The sequence below is a fragment of the Bubalus kerabau genome, chromosome 6 (genome assembly GCF_029407905.1).
Source record: "Bubalus kerabau isolate K-KA32 ecotype Philippines breed swamp buffalo chromosome 6, PCC_UOA_SB_1v2, whole genome shotgun sequence".
Classification (NCBI taxonomy): domain Eukaryota; kingdom Metazoa; phylum Chordata; class Mammalia; order Artiodactyla; family Bovidae; genus Bubalus; species Bubalus kerabau.
The window spans coordinates 74862599-74878441 of record NC_073629.1 but is presented as its reverse complement, the minus strand read 5'-3'; the positions used below and the strand labels follow the sequence as shown (position 1 = coordinate 74878441).

The following is a 15843-nucleotide window of genomic DNA, read 5'->3' as shown; positions in this document are numbered from 1 at the left end:
GTGGCTGGATTGTGGGAGTGGACTGGGAAGTTGCACGTGACATCACATAATTATACTTTCTGAAACCTTTTTAAGGAGGATGAACCTTATCTTGGGAGCAACGAAGAGGTATTGAAGGCCTTTAAATTTGGCCTGACATGGATGAATTTGCATTTTAGAAACATTTTGTTCTCTCCTCTCTTTTTCTTTCTTAACATACATATGGTATATATTATGAAATATGTCAAGGTAGATTGAATTTTTTCAGGTGTTTGTAGTGTGGAAAAGGCTCCCCCACCCCCCCACCCCCCCACCCCCCCCCATAGCTGAGCTGGTAAAGAACCCGCCTACCAATGCTATAGATACAAGAGATGTGGGTTTGATCCTCGGGTTGGGAAGATCCTCTGGAGAAGGAAATGGTAACCCACTTCAGTGCTCTTGCCTGAAAAATTCTTGGACAGACGGAGCCTGGCGGGCTATATAGTTCACGGGGTCAGAAAGAATTGAACATGACTGAGCAGGCACGCACACTGTGGAAGAGTCTGGAAACAATCTGGTAAACTCTAGTGGAAGATATAAATCATAAATTAGTTGCATGGCATCTAACAAACAGTGACTATGACAGTGGTCTTCTGATAACTTTGTTTAGAAAATACTGCTGACTTATAATATCATAGACGTCTCTCACTTGTCTGCAATGTCTATTGTTAAACGGAGCAAGTAAAGGAGTCATTGATGAATTGTGTCTCTTAGTTGCAGGTGACAGAAATCAAAGTTGGCCTGACTTCAGCAGGAATGGGAGTATATCAGTTCATTTGTTGAAGGGGCTAGAGTGGTTGGAAGCAGAGATTTGATCCATTTTCCTACTTGTTTACTTTATATTTCACTTGCTGTTATCCATGAGGAATAAGAGAGAATGCTGGCTCTTCAGGTGTCTTAGATTAGATTCTCCAGAAGCAGATCCTGAAAGTTATTTATTAGGAAGTGTGCCTTTAAAAATCTGATCGAGGGATGGAGACTGGAGACAGGAAAGGGAAGGAAGTTAAACAAAGTTGTGAAACCAAGCAAAGCCCCACAGAAGGTAACTTTGGCTTCACCCCCCAGTGGGACCCTGGAGATGGCGTTGATCTCCTCTCAGCCTTGTCCCAATTAACAGGTGCTGCTAGAGAAATGTAAGTTTCTAGGCACTTTCAGCTATATGTGTGCACGCGCAATTTTAGCATCCTGAGGACAGTTCTTCAACAGAGAGAAGCAGATATGTGAAAATGGTGATAAGATTAGTAAGCCTGTGAGTGGGGCATTAACATATCTGCTCCGTCTTCACTTCCTTCCCAACAACCCTTTCTTACCCTCCTCTCTCCTCAACAGTTTCTGTTAAATCACAGATTCAAGTTTGATTGAAGGGTGGTCACACATCCACTCTTTCTTTCTATCACTGTGACCTGCAGTGATGGTGAAATATTATGTTTGGTGCAGTTTAGGCCATATGTCTGGCTGCAAACCAGAATGAGACTGTATATCACTAGAGGCAAAGGAAAGGGGATTCTAGTCAAACGGATATTATGCATGTTTCCTGAGCACCGTATCAATATAGTCTCCATTCAGTCTCATATTTTACATTGAAGCATTATATAGAACTAACTCTCTGAGGACAACAGCCAGGGAGATAAAGCCAGACCACTGTTGTACTAGTCTGTGTTCTTACGCAACAATCAGATCTGGTTAACTTAGGCAGAAAAGGAATTCATAGCTCAAAGAAGCATAGAAAGCCTGGAGAACTAGGATCGACAAGAATGAAATGAGACCTCTACAGCTAATTTCCAGACCCAAGAATCATCTGGCAAGTACGGTTACCACCACATACCTACTGCCATCATGGCCAGGACCTGCCTTGTAGGGCACTTGCTTTGGGGGCACCTGGACACTCATCTTCATGCCAGGGGGTCAGCTCTAACCAACTCTGCATTCACAATAAGCACGTACTGAAGATATTTTATTTAGGTTTCCCTATGAGTTGGATAGAGGGGCATGTGGCCTGCAAGACAGCAACAAATCCATCTACCAGCTCCCATTTGGGAGTTGTCAAGTTGAGAAAAAATATTTTAAAGCTTTTGGAAAATGCATTTTATTTAGACTAGCTGTCATTTTTCTTGGCTTGTGAAATTATTAATATTACTCTAGCGTGGAGAAGGCAATGGCAACCCACTCCAGTACTCGTGCCTGGAAAATCCCATGGACGGAGGAGCCTGGTGGGCTGCAGTCCATGGGGTCACTGGGAGTCGGACACAACTGAGCGACTTCACTTTCACTTCTCACTTTCATGCATTGGAGAAGGAAATGGCAACCCACTCCAGTGTTCTTGCCTGGAGAATCCCAGGGACGGGGGAGCCTGGGGGGCTGCTGTCTATGGGGTCGCACAGAGTCGGACACGACTGAAGTGACTTAGCAGCAGCAGCGTCAGTGCAGTTTACGAAGAGGCAGCATATTATTGTATTTAGTGCTTGATGCACCTAAGTACCATGGGACATCCAAAGAATCATCATGGGAGCAATGTGATGGATTTTCTTTCCTGGACATTTGGCTTACTGATCAGTGGGCTCTTCTGAAGCTCTAAGCCAAAAAAAAAATATATATATTTTTTGAAGTATACTTTGCCTGCCTATAGTACACACTGCAGGGCTGCAGAACTTCCTTGAAAAACAAAAACATCCTGTGTCTCTCTGGAGGGAACGAGAAAAGCACAGCTTGCTCAACTGGTCTGCCTTGGGCAATTGTGATGGAAGTGAAATTGCAATCAGGAGCCACAGTAGTCCCTTCTGTGTATTTGCTCCTCTCCTTCAGAAATACAGTTACTTGCTCATTCTTTTCTCTTGTTGACTCTTAACTTTTCTTTTTTTAACTGCCCTTGTCTCCCTTCCATTCTACCCTCCCCAAGTCATCACATCCTCTGATAAAACTTCAACCCTTGTTTTCAGAGAGTGCACCCCCAGACCTCCATGTCCATACCTCAGCTGCTGTATTCCCATTTTGGGTCACAGCATTGCTTACTTCCCAGGCCAGAGACCTGAATGTCATTTTTGATGGCATCTTCCCTCTTACCAAATTCTTGAACAGTTCAAACTTGAAAGGCCACAAACCTAAATGTTTTTAGCTTTTTTTCCAAAATCTCTGCCTCTAGCAGTAATAAATTAAACCCCCCTTTCCTACCTCTTAAGACCATTTTAGGATGATTCTATACCTTGTGGTTGTTTGCAAAACACAATCTCATTCAATATAAAACTCCAGTCTGGGGCTTCCCTGGTGGGCCAGTGGTTAAGAATCCGCCTTGCAATGCAGGGAACACAGGTTCAATACCTGATTGGGGAACTAAGATACCACATGCTGCAGAGCAACTGAGCCCACACACCACAACTTTTGAGCCCACTGCTACATCTAGAGACTGTGTGGTGCAATTCAAGATCCCGAATGATACAATGAGGATCCAAGTGCTGCATCTAAGACCCAATGCAACTAAAAAATAAACAAATAAAAATTTAAAAATGAATAAACCTTCAGTCTGAGACCCATATGGATCTCATATTTTCCTTTCCTCAGAGTGCTGATAGATCTTTAGCTTGAGAGGCTGACTGCGTAGGGCAGAAGAGTGTGGTCTGTGCTTTTACATCTCCTCTTCCTTTATCAGATTATATAAGAACTTCTCTGGGTCCCTCTGAAGTCACTTTGCCTCACTGAATATATGAACAATCCTCTGTTGATTGTCATTCTTCCTCTGACCCTGTTCTTAGAAGCACATGTGAATTCTTTAGATTCAGTTCCCTGGGCACTATGGCTCAGCTCAGCTTTTTGATTGACCCCCACCACCACCTTTCACTTCCTGCCCATCATTTCCTATGTCTGCAGAGCCTCCAGTGACCCCCTGTTGGGAAGTTACTAGTCTAGGAAGAGAGAGAATATGAACTGAGAAACAGCAGTGGAAAAAGTATTAGCAAAATTAACATTAAGAGCTACTGACTGACTGCCATATGCCAGAGCTGCACTGTATCCTTTCACCTTCCCATAGCAACTTGGCAAAGTAAGGGTCATTGTCCACATTTTTAAGCTAAAACTCAAGAAGGCTGTGTATTTTGCTGCAGATTGTGAAATTGAAAAACTCTCTCCCTTTTTTCCCTTTTCATCCCTGTCCAGATCCTTCCCAGGCTTACACTACCACCTGAATATCCACCAGCCTTATGCCATGAGAACTTGCTGCTATAATACACCACTTCCAAGATGACTGCAGGCATGCACATTGCACCAAACAATCTACATATATTTTTGAAGTGTTTATATGCATTGTACCAATCAATCTACATGTGTTTTTGAAGTATTTACAGAGTGTTAGGGGCTGGGAAATGATGGTAAGTAAGGCAGCCATGGCCCTGCCATGATGATACTTATAGTCCGTTTGGGAAGATGACATCAAAATATAATTAAACAAATAATGAAATGGCATTTCATATATGCAAAAATGGAAAATTTCAGTGTTCCATTAGAGCATCCTAATCTTAGAAGCCAGAAAAGACTTGTCTGAAAAAGTAGCATTTATGCTAAGACCCAAAGGTTGAATAAGCATTAGGCAGATAGAGAGGTAGAGATGGAGTTGGGACAGGGGCGTAGAAGGTTTCAGGGAATAGCAAGTGCAGAGGCCGCCAGGAAAGATCAGGGTTATTGGAGAAGCTGCGAGCTGGTGTCTCTTTTTTTTGTCTCATCAAAGTATACCTGGCCAGTATGTCGTACTCTCTCTGTACCAATCCCAGGATTCTAAGTCTACAGGTATTTATTTGGTGAAACCTAAACTGCCTAGCCATCCACAAGCCTCAGAATTTTCTTTCCCAATTCCCCTGAAGCCAACAAACAAACAAACAAAAAAAACACCAACAAACTAATCTACACCAGTGTTAAAGATCTCCAAGCCTTCATATACTCTGTTTTTGTTAGGGGAAACACACTGACTAAAACCACCCTCCCTGGCCAGACATCATAGTAGTCATTTGTGTGAGTTATTTTGCGACAGAAGGTCCTATTATGGAACACGGAACTAATAAGCCACCACCAACCAGAACAGTACAGGAAAGATTGAAAGGAGATGCCACGTGTCCTACTACCTCCCAGAATTCCCCTCACTGGAATTTATCTTGACTGAACAATGTGTGCTCCACCAAGAAGGACCCTGAGTCAGAATGATTGACCAGAGACAACCAGGAAGCTAATCTCGTTGTCATAAAACCCGAGACTGCGAACCACTTGGCAGAGCCCTTCTCCTGGGTTTCCTTACCCTCCTGCTCCCCACCCAGGCAACTCTTCCTAATGAAGTCTCTTGCTTTGTCAGCAAGCTTATCTACTCTCCTCTTCAGAGTAATAGACAAGGGCCCACTTTGGGGCCCTGGAAGATGTCCCCATTTCTGCAACATTTTCAGGATCATTTGTATTTGAACAAGAAGCTTCTGGGTGTAGCAGTGCTTACTCGATAAAGAGCGACTTCTCCATAAAGGGGGATTTCAGTTCTTTGAACAGGAATTTCATTTGCTTTGGGGAGTTGGGGAATGAGCCAAGATTACTCATGCTCAATAAAGATCATATTATCTGAAGGCAAGCTTGTGATTATCTCACACATGTTGACACCAGTAACGAGATGTCAAACTTCATAATTTAGCATTAACTAGAAATATAATCATTCCTATTTATTAACATAATTAAACATTTACAGCATTTCCTTTTTATGAAAATTAAAACTTTGAAATGCCCCCTGGAAAGTGAGAATAAATAGAGATTTTAATCTGTGGCAACTGAGTACATTGAGTACAAAAGCAGATTTTGTATTCTTTTCATCGTTGTTGAGCGTTATAACCTATGGTAGTAGTTCGTAGCAGTGTTAATCGCTCAATCATGTCCAATTCTTTGTGATCCCATGGACTGTAGACTGCCAGGCTCCTCTGTCCATGGGATTCTCCAGGCAAGAATACTTGAGTGGGTTGCCATTCCCTTCTCTGGGAGGTCTTCCTGACCCAGGAATTGAACCTAGGTCTCCTGCATTGCAGGCAGATTCTTCACCATCTGAGCCACCAGGCAGTCAGATCTTCCAGCCAAAGCAATTGCTTTCTCAGCTGTGGTGCCCTGTCCTCTTAGGTCTGAGCTCCATGGGGCTGGAGAGTTCAGGTAGTTCTGATGCTTACAGTGATTTCTTTCTGGCCCTGAGGGAGAATGAAATGACAAGTTTGAAATACTTCAATGTCATGTCTAACCATAAATAGGCAGTGCAAAAGCCACATTGCTAAGGATCAAAAAGTTAAAGGGAGGCTTGAGTACTCTAAGTAATCAATGAGGATTCTTCAAGACGAGCTCATTAAATTAACATGGACTGCAAAAGCATTTGTCAATATTATACATGTTGTCTTAGACTGGATTAATAAAAGATTCATAAGTGCTCTAGTTCTATTGACTTTGCAAATTTGAGTCTTAAAATGATTGCCTTCTTTGCATGTGTAGTTTACTGGTAAATTTTTATAGATATTCTAGCTCTATGCCAGGCATCGATTAGCACTTCTTATTCATGCCAGTATATCCAGTCGTTTCTGGTCTACCACAATTACATGCCTTTCTTGTAGTCTATGTATTTGTATGTATATTCATATCTTGGCTTATTCCAAAATTATTTTGACACAGTTCAGCAGATTGGAGAGGTTCAGTACTAGACTTTATGATCGTTTTTGGTTTCTCAGAGGTTATTTTAAAACTCACAATATTTTTATTGGAAAAATGTAAAGATTCCCTCTGGATATTAAAAAAAAATATTTTAATACTTTTATATATATGGCTGAGTCCCTTTACTGTTCACTTGAAACTATCACAACATTGTTAATCGGCTACGTGCATGTGTGCTGAGTCATTTCAGTCGTATCTGACTCTCTGACACCATGGACTGTCAGGCTCCTCTGTGGGATTCTCCAGGCAAGAACACTGGAGTGGGTTGTCATGCCCTCCTCCTGGGGATCTTCCCAACCCAGGGATCAAACCCAGGTCTCCTGCATTGGCAGGCAGGTTCTTTGCCACTAGCACCACCTGGGTCGCACAGAGTCGGACACGACTGAAGCGACTTAGCAGCAGCAGCACCACCACCACCTGGGAAGCTCTAATAGGCTATGCTGCTACTGCGAAGTCACTGCAGTCGTGTCCGACTCTGTGCGACCCCATAGACGGCAGCCCACCAGGCTCCCCCGTCCCTGGGATTCTCCAGGCAAGAACTCTGGAGTGGGCTGCCATTTCCTTCTCCAATACAAAATAAAAAGTTCAAAAAAAAAAAAAAAAAAAGGATTATTCACTATGAAAAACGAGTTTTTAAATTCTTTAGGAAGATATGGCCTATTTAAATAAGCTTAATACATCTAATGCTGAGATGTGAGTCTGATTCAAAATGCAAAAGTCTATAGCTGTTACCAAAGAAACAGTTTCATTTATTAGCTATCTATTGGGGTACAATTTAGCTCCCTGAGAAATCTTTAATTGGAGACTCCTTGTCCTAGGTCTGTTGAGGTTGTTAATGTGTATCCAGTGGTCATAACCTCTCTTGTGACAGCTGAGGCCAGGTGCATGCAACAGAAAGTAATTTTTTTCAAGGGCAAAAAACAAGGGTTGATACTTTCAGAACCTCCTGAGATTAGCAGATGTTTTTTAGGTTTTGTATAAATTGCTTTGATGGAAAAAGCAAATAAGAGTCCTCTAATGACTGAGAACTACATACAAGGCAAAGCTTTTGAATTCTATGATGATAGTCAAATTTAATATTAAAACAAAAGATGCAGGTTAAATGCTCTTCAAAACTGTCAAGGAATAAGAATATTCAAAATCAAGTCATTATTTTTAAAAAAAATATTGAATTATATCTAGGTGTTTCTATTTACAATCATTATAGAGTATTTATTTTTAATAAGTCCTAGAATGGCAATGATGCTTAAATTGTTTGTCTGATTTCCTTCTCCCTGTTGTTCAAATCAGGTGAAATTTCAATTGATCAGTTCAGTTCAGTTCAGTCTCTCAGTCGTGTCTGACTCTTTGCGACCCCATGAATCACAGCACACCAGGCCTCCCTGTCTATTACCATCTGCTGGAGTTCACTCAAACTCACATCCATCGAGTCAGTGATGCTATCCAGCCATCTCATCCTCTGTCGTCCACTTTTCCTCCTGCCCCCAATCCCTCCCAGCATCAGAGTCTTTTCCAACGAGTCAACTCTTCGCATGAGGTAGCCAAAGTACTGGAGGTTCAGCTTTAGCATCATTCCTTCCAAAGAACACCCAGGACTGGTCTCCTTTAGAATGGACTGGTTGGATCTCCCTCAGTCCAAGGGACTCTCAAGAGCCTTCTCCAACACCACAGTTCAAAAGCATCAATTCTTCGGTGCTCAGCTTTCTTCACAGTCCAACTCTTGCATCTATACACAACCACTGGAAAAACCATAGCCTTGACTAGATGGACCTTTGTTGGCAAAGTAATGTCTCTGCTTTTCAATATGCTGTCTAGGTTGGTCATAACTTTTCTTCCAAGGATACCATTTATTTATTTTTTTTTTTTCAAGGAAAATCTGTTGATTTTGCCAAAAACTATTTGGGATATCATGGATACAGAACACAGTCTATGCTCGAAAGAGTTTACCACAGGCCAGTGGTATAAATAGTGGAAAACTTAACCCTTACAGTACAGTTATCCTAAATTCCTGTTGTTGTTTAGTTGCTAAGTCAAGTCTGACTATTTTGCAACCCCATGGACTAGTCCTCCAGGCTCCTCTGTCCATGGAATTTCCCAGGCAAGAATACTAGAGTGAGTGTGTATCTTATAAATGCCATAACAAAGATGTGCATGGACATTATGAGAATATAAAGAAACAGCATAGAGGAAGACACCTAACCCATCCCCAAAGGAGGAAGATAGGGACTTAGAAAAGTCTCCTTAGAGGGGGCAGTATCTCTGTTGAAAGTTGACTAAGAACTTAAGAACTACAGGTACAAGAGAGAAAGGCTAAGCTCCAAACACTATTTTTCATCTAGTTTTAGCTTTTTACATTGTATATAAATTTAAAGCTAATAACCAAATATGAAAATATATTACAAAGCAACAAAATATCAAAATAATATAATGTTGAATCAGGAGTAAGAATATGACCAGAGTTCAGAAGAGATAACCCAGAAATTCTTTTTATTATATATAAGAATGATATTTAGAGATTAATATATTATAAATGAAGTATCACAAAGCAATGGGGGATGAAATAGGTTATTATATAAATTATGTTAGGAAAATTGATGTTTGGGGAAAAAATCAAGTTGATTTTCCCACTATCAGTTCAGTTCAGTCATTCAGTTGTGTCCGACTCTTTGCGACCCTAAGGACTGCAGCATGCCAGGCTTCCCTGTCCATCACCAACTGCGAAAGTTCACTCAAACTCATGTCCATCGAACATGATGCCATCCAACAATCTCATCCTCTGTCGTTCCCTTCTTTTCCTGCCTTCAATCTTTCCCAGCATCAGGGTCTTTTAAAATGAGACAGTTCTTCACATCAGGTGGCCAAAGAACTGGAGCTTCAGCTTCAACATCAGTCCTTCAGTGAATGTTCAGGACTGATTTCCTTTAGGATTCACTGGCTGGATCTCTTTGTAGTCCAAGGGACTCCCAAGAGTCTTCTTCAACACCACAATTCAAAAGCATCAATTCTTCAGCACTCAGCTTTCTTTATAGTACAACTCTCACATCCATACATAACTATTGGAAAAACCATAGCTTTGACTATACAGGCCTTTATCAGCAAAGTAATGTCTTTGCTGTCTAGGTTGGTCATAACTTTTCTTCCAAGGAGCAAGTGTCTTTTAATTTCATGGCTGCAGTCACCATCTGGAGTGATTTTGGAGTCCCAAAAAATAAATTAAAAACATTTCCCACTATAACATATGCCAAAATTAATTCCAGGTGAATGGCAAAGTTTATATAAAAAATGAAATCATTAAAAGGAACAGAAAAATGTGAATTAATTTTAGCTTTTCCTAATATGATGCACTCAATATGCCAGCAAATTTGGAAAACTCAGCAGTGGCCATAGGACTGGAAAAGATCAGTTTTCATTCTAATCCCAAAGAAAGGCAATGCCAAAGAATGCTCAAACTACCACACAATTGCACTCATTTCACATGCTAGTAAAGTAGTGCTCAAAATTCTCCAAGCCAGGCTTCAGCAATACGTGAACTGTGAACTTCCATATGTTCAAGCTGGTTTTAGGAAAGGCAGAGGAACCAGAGATCAAATTGCCAACATCTGCTGGATCATGGAAAAAGCAAGAGAGTTCCAGAAAAACATCTATTTCTGCTTTATTGACTATGCCAAAGCCTTTGACTGTGTGGATCACAATAAACTGTGGAAAATTCTGAAAGAGATCTGACCTGCCTCTTGAGAAACCTGTATGCAGGTCAGGACCAAACAGTTAGAACTGGACATGAAACAACAGACTGGTTCCAAATAGGAAAAAGAGTACATCAAGGCTGTATATTGTCACCCTGCTTATTTAAGTTATATGCAAAGTACATCATGAGAAACACTGGGCTGGAGGAAGCACAAGCTGGAATCAAGATTGCTGGGAGAAATATCAATCACCTCAGATATGCAGATGACACCAGCCTTATGGCAGAAGGTGAAGAGGAACTAAAAAGCCTCTTGATGAAAGTGAAAGAGGAGAGTGAAAAAGTTGGCTTAAAGCTCAACATTCAGAAAACTAAGATCATGGCATCTTGTCCCATCACTTCATGGCAAATAGATGAGGAAAGAGTGGAAACAGTGTTCGACTTTATTTTTCTGGGCTCCAAAATCACTGCAGATGGTGATTGCAGCCATGAAATTAAAAGACGCTTACTTCTTGGAAGGAAAGTTATGACCAACCTAGACAGCATATAAAAAAACAGAAACATTACTTTGCCAACAAAGGTCTGTCTAGTCAAGGTTATGGTTTTTCCAGTAGTCATGTATGGATGTGAGAGTTGGACTATAAAGAAAACTGAGCGCCAAAGAATTGATGCTTTTGAACTGTAGTGTTGGAGAAGACTCTTGAGAGTCCCTTGGGCTGCAAGGAGATCTAACCAGTCCATCCTAAAGGAGATCATTCCTGGGTGTTCATTGGTAGGACTGATTTTGTAGCTGAAACTCCAATATTTTGGCCACTTGATGCGAAGAGCTGACTCATTTGAAAAGACTGTGAGGCTGGGAAAGATTGAGGGCAGGAGAAGAAGGGGATGACAGAGGATGAGATGGTTGGATGGCATCACCGACACAATGGACATGGGTTTGGGTGGACTCCAGGAGTCGGTGATGGACAGGGAGGCCTGGCGTGCTGCAGTTCATGGGGTCATAAAGAGTCGGACACGACTGAGTGACTGAACTGAACTGAATATGATGAAAAATATAATGGTAGGTATTGCTCTATTGGACTTCATAAAAAAACTGTGTACCAAAATTATATTTATAAACAAATGGAAAACTGGGAAAATTTTAGCCAAAAAAATGTTGCACAGTTTACTTAATACAAAAAAGTCAGTTCCAGTCCAATAGGAAGATCTAATATTACAATAAAATGGGCAAAGAGTATGAGAAGAAATTTCTGCCTAAATGAAGCTCTTAAAGTGAAGTGAAGTAAAAGTCACTCAGTCTTGCCTGACTTTTTGCGACCCCATGGACTATACATCCATGGAATTCTCCAGGCCAGAATACTGGAGTGGGTAGCGTTTCCCTTCTCCAGGCTATCTTTGTCCTAACCCAGGTATCAAACCCAGGTCTTCTGCATTGAAGGCAGATTCTTTACCAACTGAGCTATCAGGGAAGCCCTTATGACAGTTAAAATGGAAAAATAGGGAAGAACTTATAGAATGATTGGCTACTGTAATAAAATATCATAGACTGGGTGGCTTAAGCAATAGACATCTATTTAATCACACTTCTGAAGGCTGTGAAGTCCAAGATCAAGATGCCAGCATGCTCAGGTTCTGGTGGGAAGTCTTGTTAGTGTCCATTTTCTTGCTGTGTCCTCATACATAAGGAAGCAAGTTCTCTGATATGTCTTCTTATGAGGACACTAATCTCATAGTGGAGGCTCCATCATCAAGATCTCATCTAAACCTAATTACCTCCCAAAGTCCCTAGCTTTTAATACCATTACATGGTGTGTGTGTGTGTGTGTGTGTGTGTGTGGTGGGGAAGTGGCCAGGAGTTTAACATATGAATGTGTTATATAACTCATAACATATATATACTCATATATGTAACTCATAACATATATATATACATATATATACATAACATATATATACATAACATAACATAACATATGAATGTGTTATATAACTCATAACATATATATACATAACATATATATAACTCATAACACAGAGTTAAGACAGCTGAAAATCCATTCTTCCATAAAACAGCAAGAATTTTGGCAAAAATTATCAAAATCAGCTTTTTAAAAACTCTTAATAAACCAAAGCCTGGCAGCAGTGTGAGAGAATTCATTCAAGAAAAGCAACTGACTTTGGATAAGAACAGCAAGCTTTATGGTGTTTTAACTTGTTCTTTTCCACTCCTCTTTTCTTAGCTTCTCAGTAGTTTAAAAACCAGCAATCTCAGAAACAAGGTAACTGTTAAACCTTAAGCCTAGCAGCTACTGGAAGGAAGGGAAAGAGATTGGAACTCCCCCAAAAGCTTTATCTCCAGAGAATTTTCATTAGATGACCTTCATGGTAGCTCCCTGAGAAAGTTTACTGTTGCTTGACCTGAGTCAAGTCTTGTATCAGCTAAGAGCAGAATCTGACTCTATGTTGGATCTTTTACTTTAACATTTGCTATCTGTTGCTTTTGTTACTATAATCACTGGAAGGACGCTGTCTATAGTGTAAACATTATGTAAACATACATAATGGCCTGCCTCGGGGAAGCCTGTCCCTTCTGCCTGAATGTTAAACTAAAGTGCTTTTGTTCAGCACACAAGGAGATATTCTGACCTGTCCACTTGTGAATGGCTGCAGAAAGAAGAAATTAACACATCCTCTTGCTGGAGCGGGCCAATCCAGCAGATATTTTACAAGATTTATGGCCTTTTTACTTTATTTCCTCACCTTCCTCTCTCTGTTAGACTGGCATCCAGACCACCATAAGATGATACTCTAGAGGACTAGCCCACTATCTTCTCAAATGCCTGGTTTTCTAAATAAAGCTACTATTTCTTTCTTGCCTCCACATCTCATCTCCCAAGTATTGGCTTGTTGTGCTGTGAGATGACCAACTTCTGATTCAGTAACAGCTTCCCTCAGTAAGGAGATGTCTATCCTTACCACAATCAGCAGCACCTGTTACAGATGCCATAGGCATTGGTTCCAGTAGGGGCAGGCAAAAAGTTGGCTAAAATATTTAAAAATAAACTATGGGAAATGAGAAGCCCACCGTGGGATTTGAAAAGCTCTGACATATTTCTAGGGATCTAGAAGGCCATACACACTTGGCAATGTTTTGTGCATCCCCAGGAAGGGCCTGAGAATGTTCTAATTGCCTCTCTGGTTGATCTTGAGATTCTGCATATGCTGGAAATCAAGACTTACACACCATTGTAAACTACTGGAGTGTTGAAGGAAGATCCTAACATTCAAAAGAGCCCCTCAGGAAAGACTGGAAAACAGTAGGAAATTGGAGAAAACCAAGTTCTAAAATAATACAGAAGACCAAAAGAGTAAGAAAAGTCAAGACACATTTGAAGAATGGCTGGCTACCGGATATCAAGATTTTTTTTTACAATTATAGAAATTAAAGCAGTTATATAGTAGAGAAAAAAATAGACTTATGTAATGGACGAAAAAATTGTAAAGTACATATGTGAATGTATAAAGACTTGATATCAATGACATAGAAGATATATAAATGACATAGAAATATAAACTTGTAACATCTAATTATGTAAATGCCATTAAATAGATAAAGGATATATAAATGATAAACGTGGTGTCTCAAAACAGTAAGAAAATACGGTCTGTTCAAAAAAGTAGTGTTGAGTCAGTGGATTTCCTTGGAAAAGTAAATTTAGGTTCCAGTTCAGTTCAGTTCAGTCAGTCGTGTCTGACTCTGCAACCCCATGGACTGCAGCACACCAGGCTTCCCTGTCCATCACCAACTCCCTGAGTTTACTCAAACTAATGTCCATTGAGTCGGTGATGCCATCCAATCATCTCATCCTCTGGCATCCCCTTCTCCTCCTGCCTTCAATCTTACCCAGCCTCAGGGTCTTTTCCGATGAGTCGGTTCTTCATATCAGGTAGCCAAAGTGTTGGAGTTTCAGCTTCCTTCCAGTTTCAGTCCTTCCAATGAATATTCAGGACTGATTTCCTCTAGGATGGGCTGGTTGGAACTCCTTGCAGTCCAAGGGACTCTCAAGAGTCTTCTCCAACGCTGTAGTTCAACAGCATCAATTCTTCGGTACTCAAGCTTTCTTTATAGTCCAACTCTGACATCCATACATGACTACTGGAGAAACCATAACCTTGACTAGACAGACCTTTGTTGGCAAAGTAATGTCTCTGCTTTTTAATATGCTGTCTAGGTTGGTCATAGCTTTTCTTCCAAGGAGCAAGCCCCTTTTAATTTCATGGCTGCAATCACCATCTGCAGTGATTTTGGAGCCCAAAAAAATAAAGTCTGATACTGTTTCCACTGTTTCTCCATCTATTTGCCATGAAGTGATTGGACTGGATGCCATGATCTTAGTTTTCTGAATGTTGAGCTTTAAGCCAACTTTTTCACTCTCCTCTTTCACTTTCATCAAGAGGCTTTTTAGTTCCTCTTCACCTTCTGCCATAAGGGTGGTGTCATCTGCATATCTGAGGTGATTGATATTTCTCCCGGCAATCCCAGCTTGTGCTTCATTCAGCCCAGAGTTTCTCATGATGTGCTTTACATATAAGTTAAATAAGCAGGGTGACAGTATACAGCCTTGATGTACTCCTTTTCCTATTTGGAACCAGTCTGTTGTTCCATGTCCAGTTCTAACTGTTGCTTCCTCACCTGCATACAGATTTCTCAAGAGGCAGGTCAGGTGGTCTGGTATCCCCATCTCTTGAAGAATTTTCCAGAGTTTGTTGTGGTCCACACAGTCAAAGGCTTTGGCATAGTCAATAAAGCAGAAGTAGATATTTTTCTGGAACTCTCTTGCTTTTTTGATGGTCCAATGGATGTTGGCATTTTGATGTCTGGTTCCTCTGCTTTTTCTAAATTTAGCTTGAACATCTGGAAGTTATGGTTCACATAATGTAAATTTAGTCCCAACTTCACCCAAAACATAAAAATGAACCTAAAAGAGACTGAAGACTTCAGTATGAAAAAATAAATCTATTAGAAGAAAATATGGTTGCAACATGGTGGGCTAAGTATTCTTAAATATGATACATAATGTGAGCCATATGAGAAAATTGATAAATATGTTGCAATTAAAATTTTAAAATTTGCATGTCAAAAACAGTTATAAACAAGGAAAAAAAGTAAAGCTGCAGACCTGGGAGTAAATAGTTGCTTTATATATCTAAAAAATTATTATTATCCTGAATATATAATGAGCTACAAGTCAATTTTTAAAAGAAAATGTTTACTCTTTAATATTTTTCTTATTTCTCACCCAGAGTTTCTCTTAAGCATCTGAACTAGAGGAAATAATGCTTAGACTTTCAAATCCAATTCTGTAAAAGTCAGTTAACATTAGTATCCAATGTTTAGAAAGACTAATACAATTATGTAAAGTTTAAAAATAAAATAAAAT

The 15843-nt window shown here is 40.3% G+C and overlaps 1 long non-coding RNA gene across 1 annotated transcript in view; it reads left to right on the top strand.

Annotated features, from left to right (window-relative positions):
• Positions 1-641: 641 nt before the first annotated feature.
• Positions 642-15843, top strand: part of LOC129656192 (uncharacterized) — a 55097-nt gene continuing 39895 nt past the window's right edge. Inside the window, exon 1 of the long non-coding RNA XR_008716260.1 lies at positions 642-738. This is a non-coding gene — a long non-coding RNA (uncharacterized LOC129656192). The remainder of the gene's footprint in view (positions 739-15843) is intronic.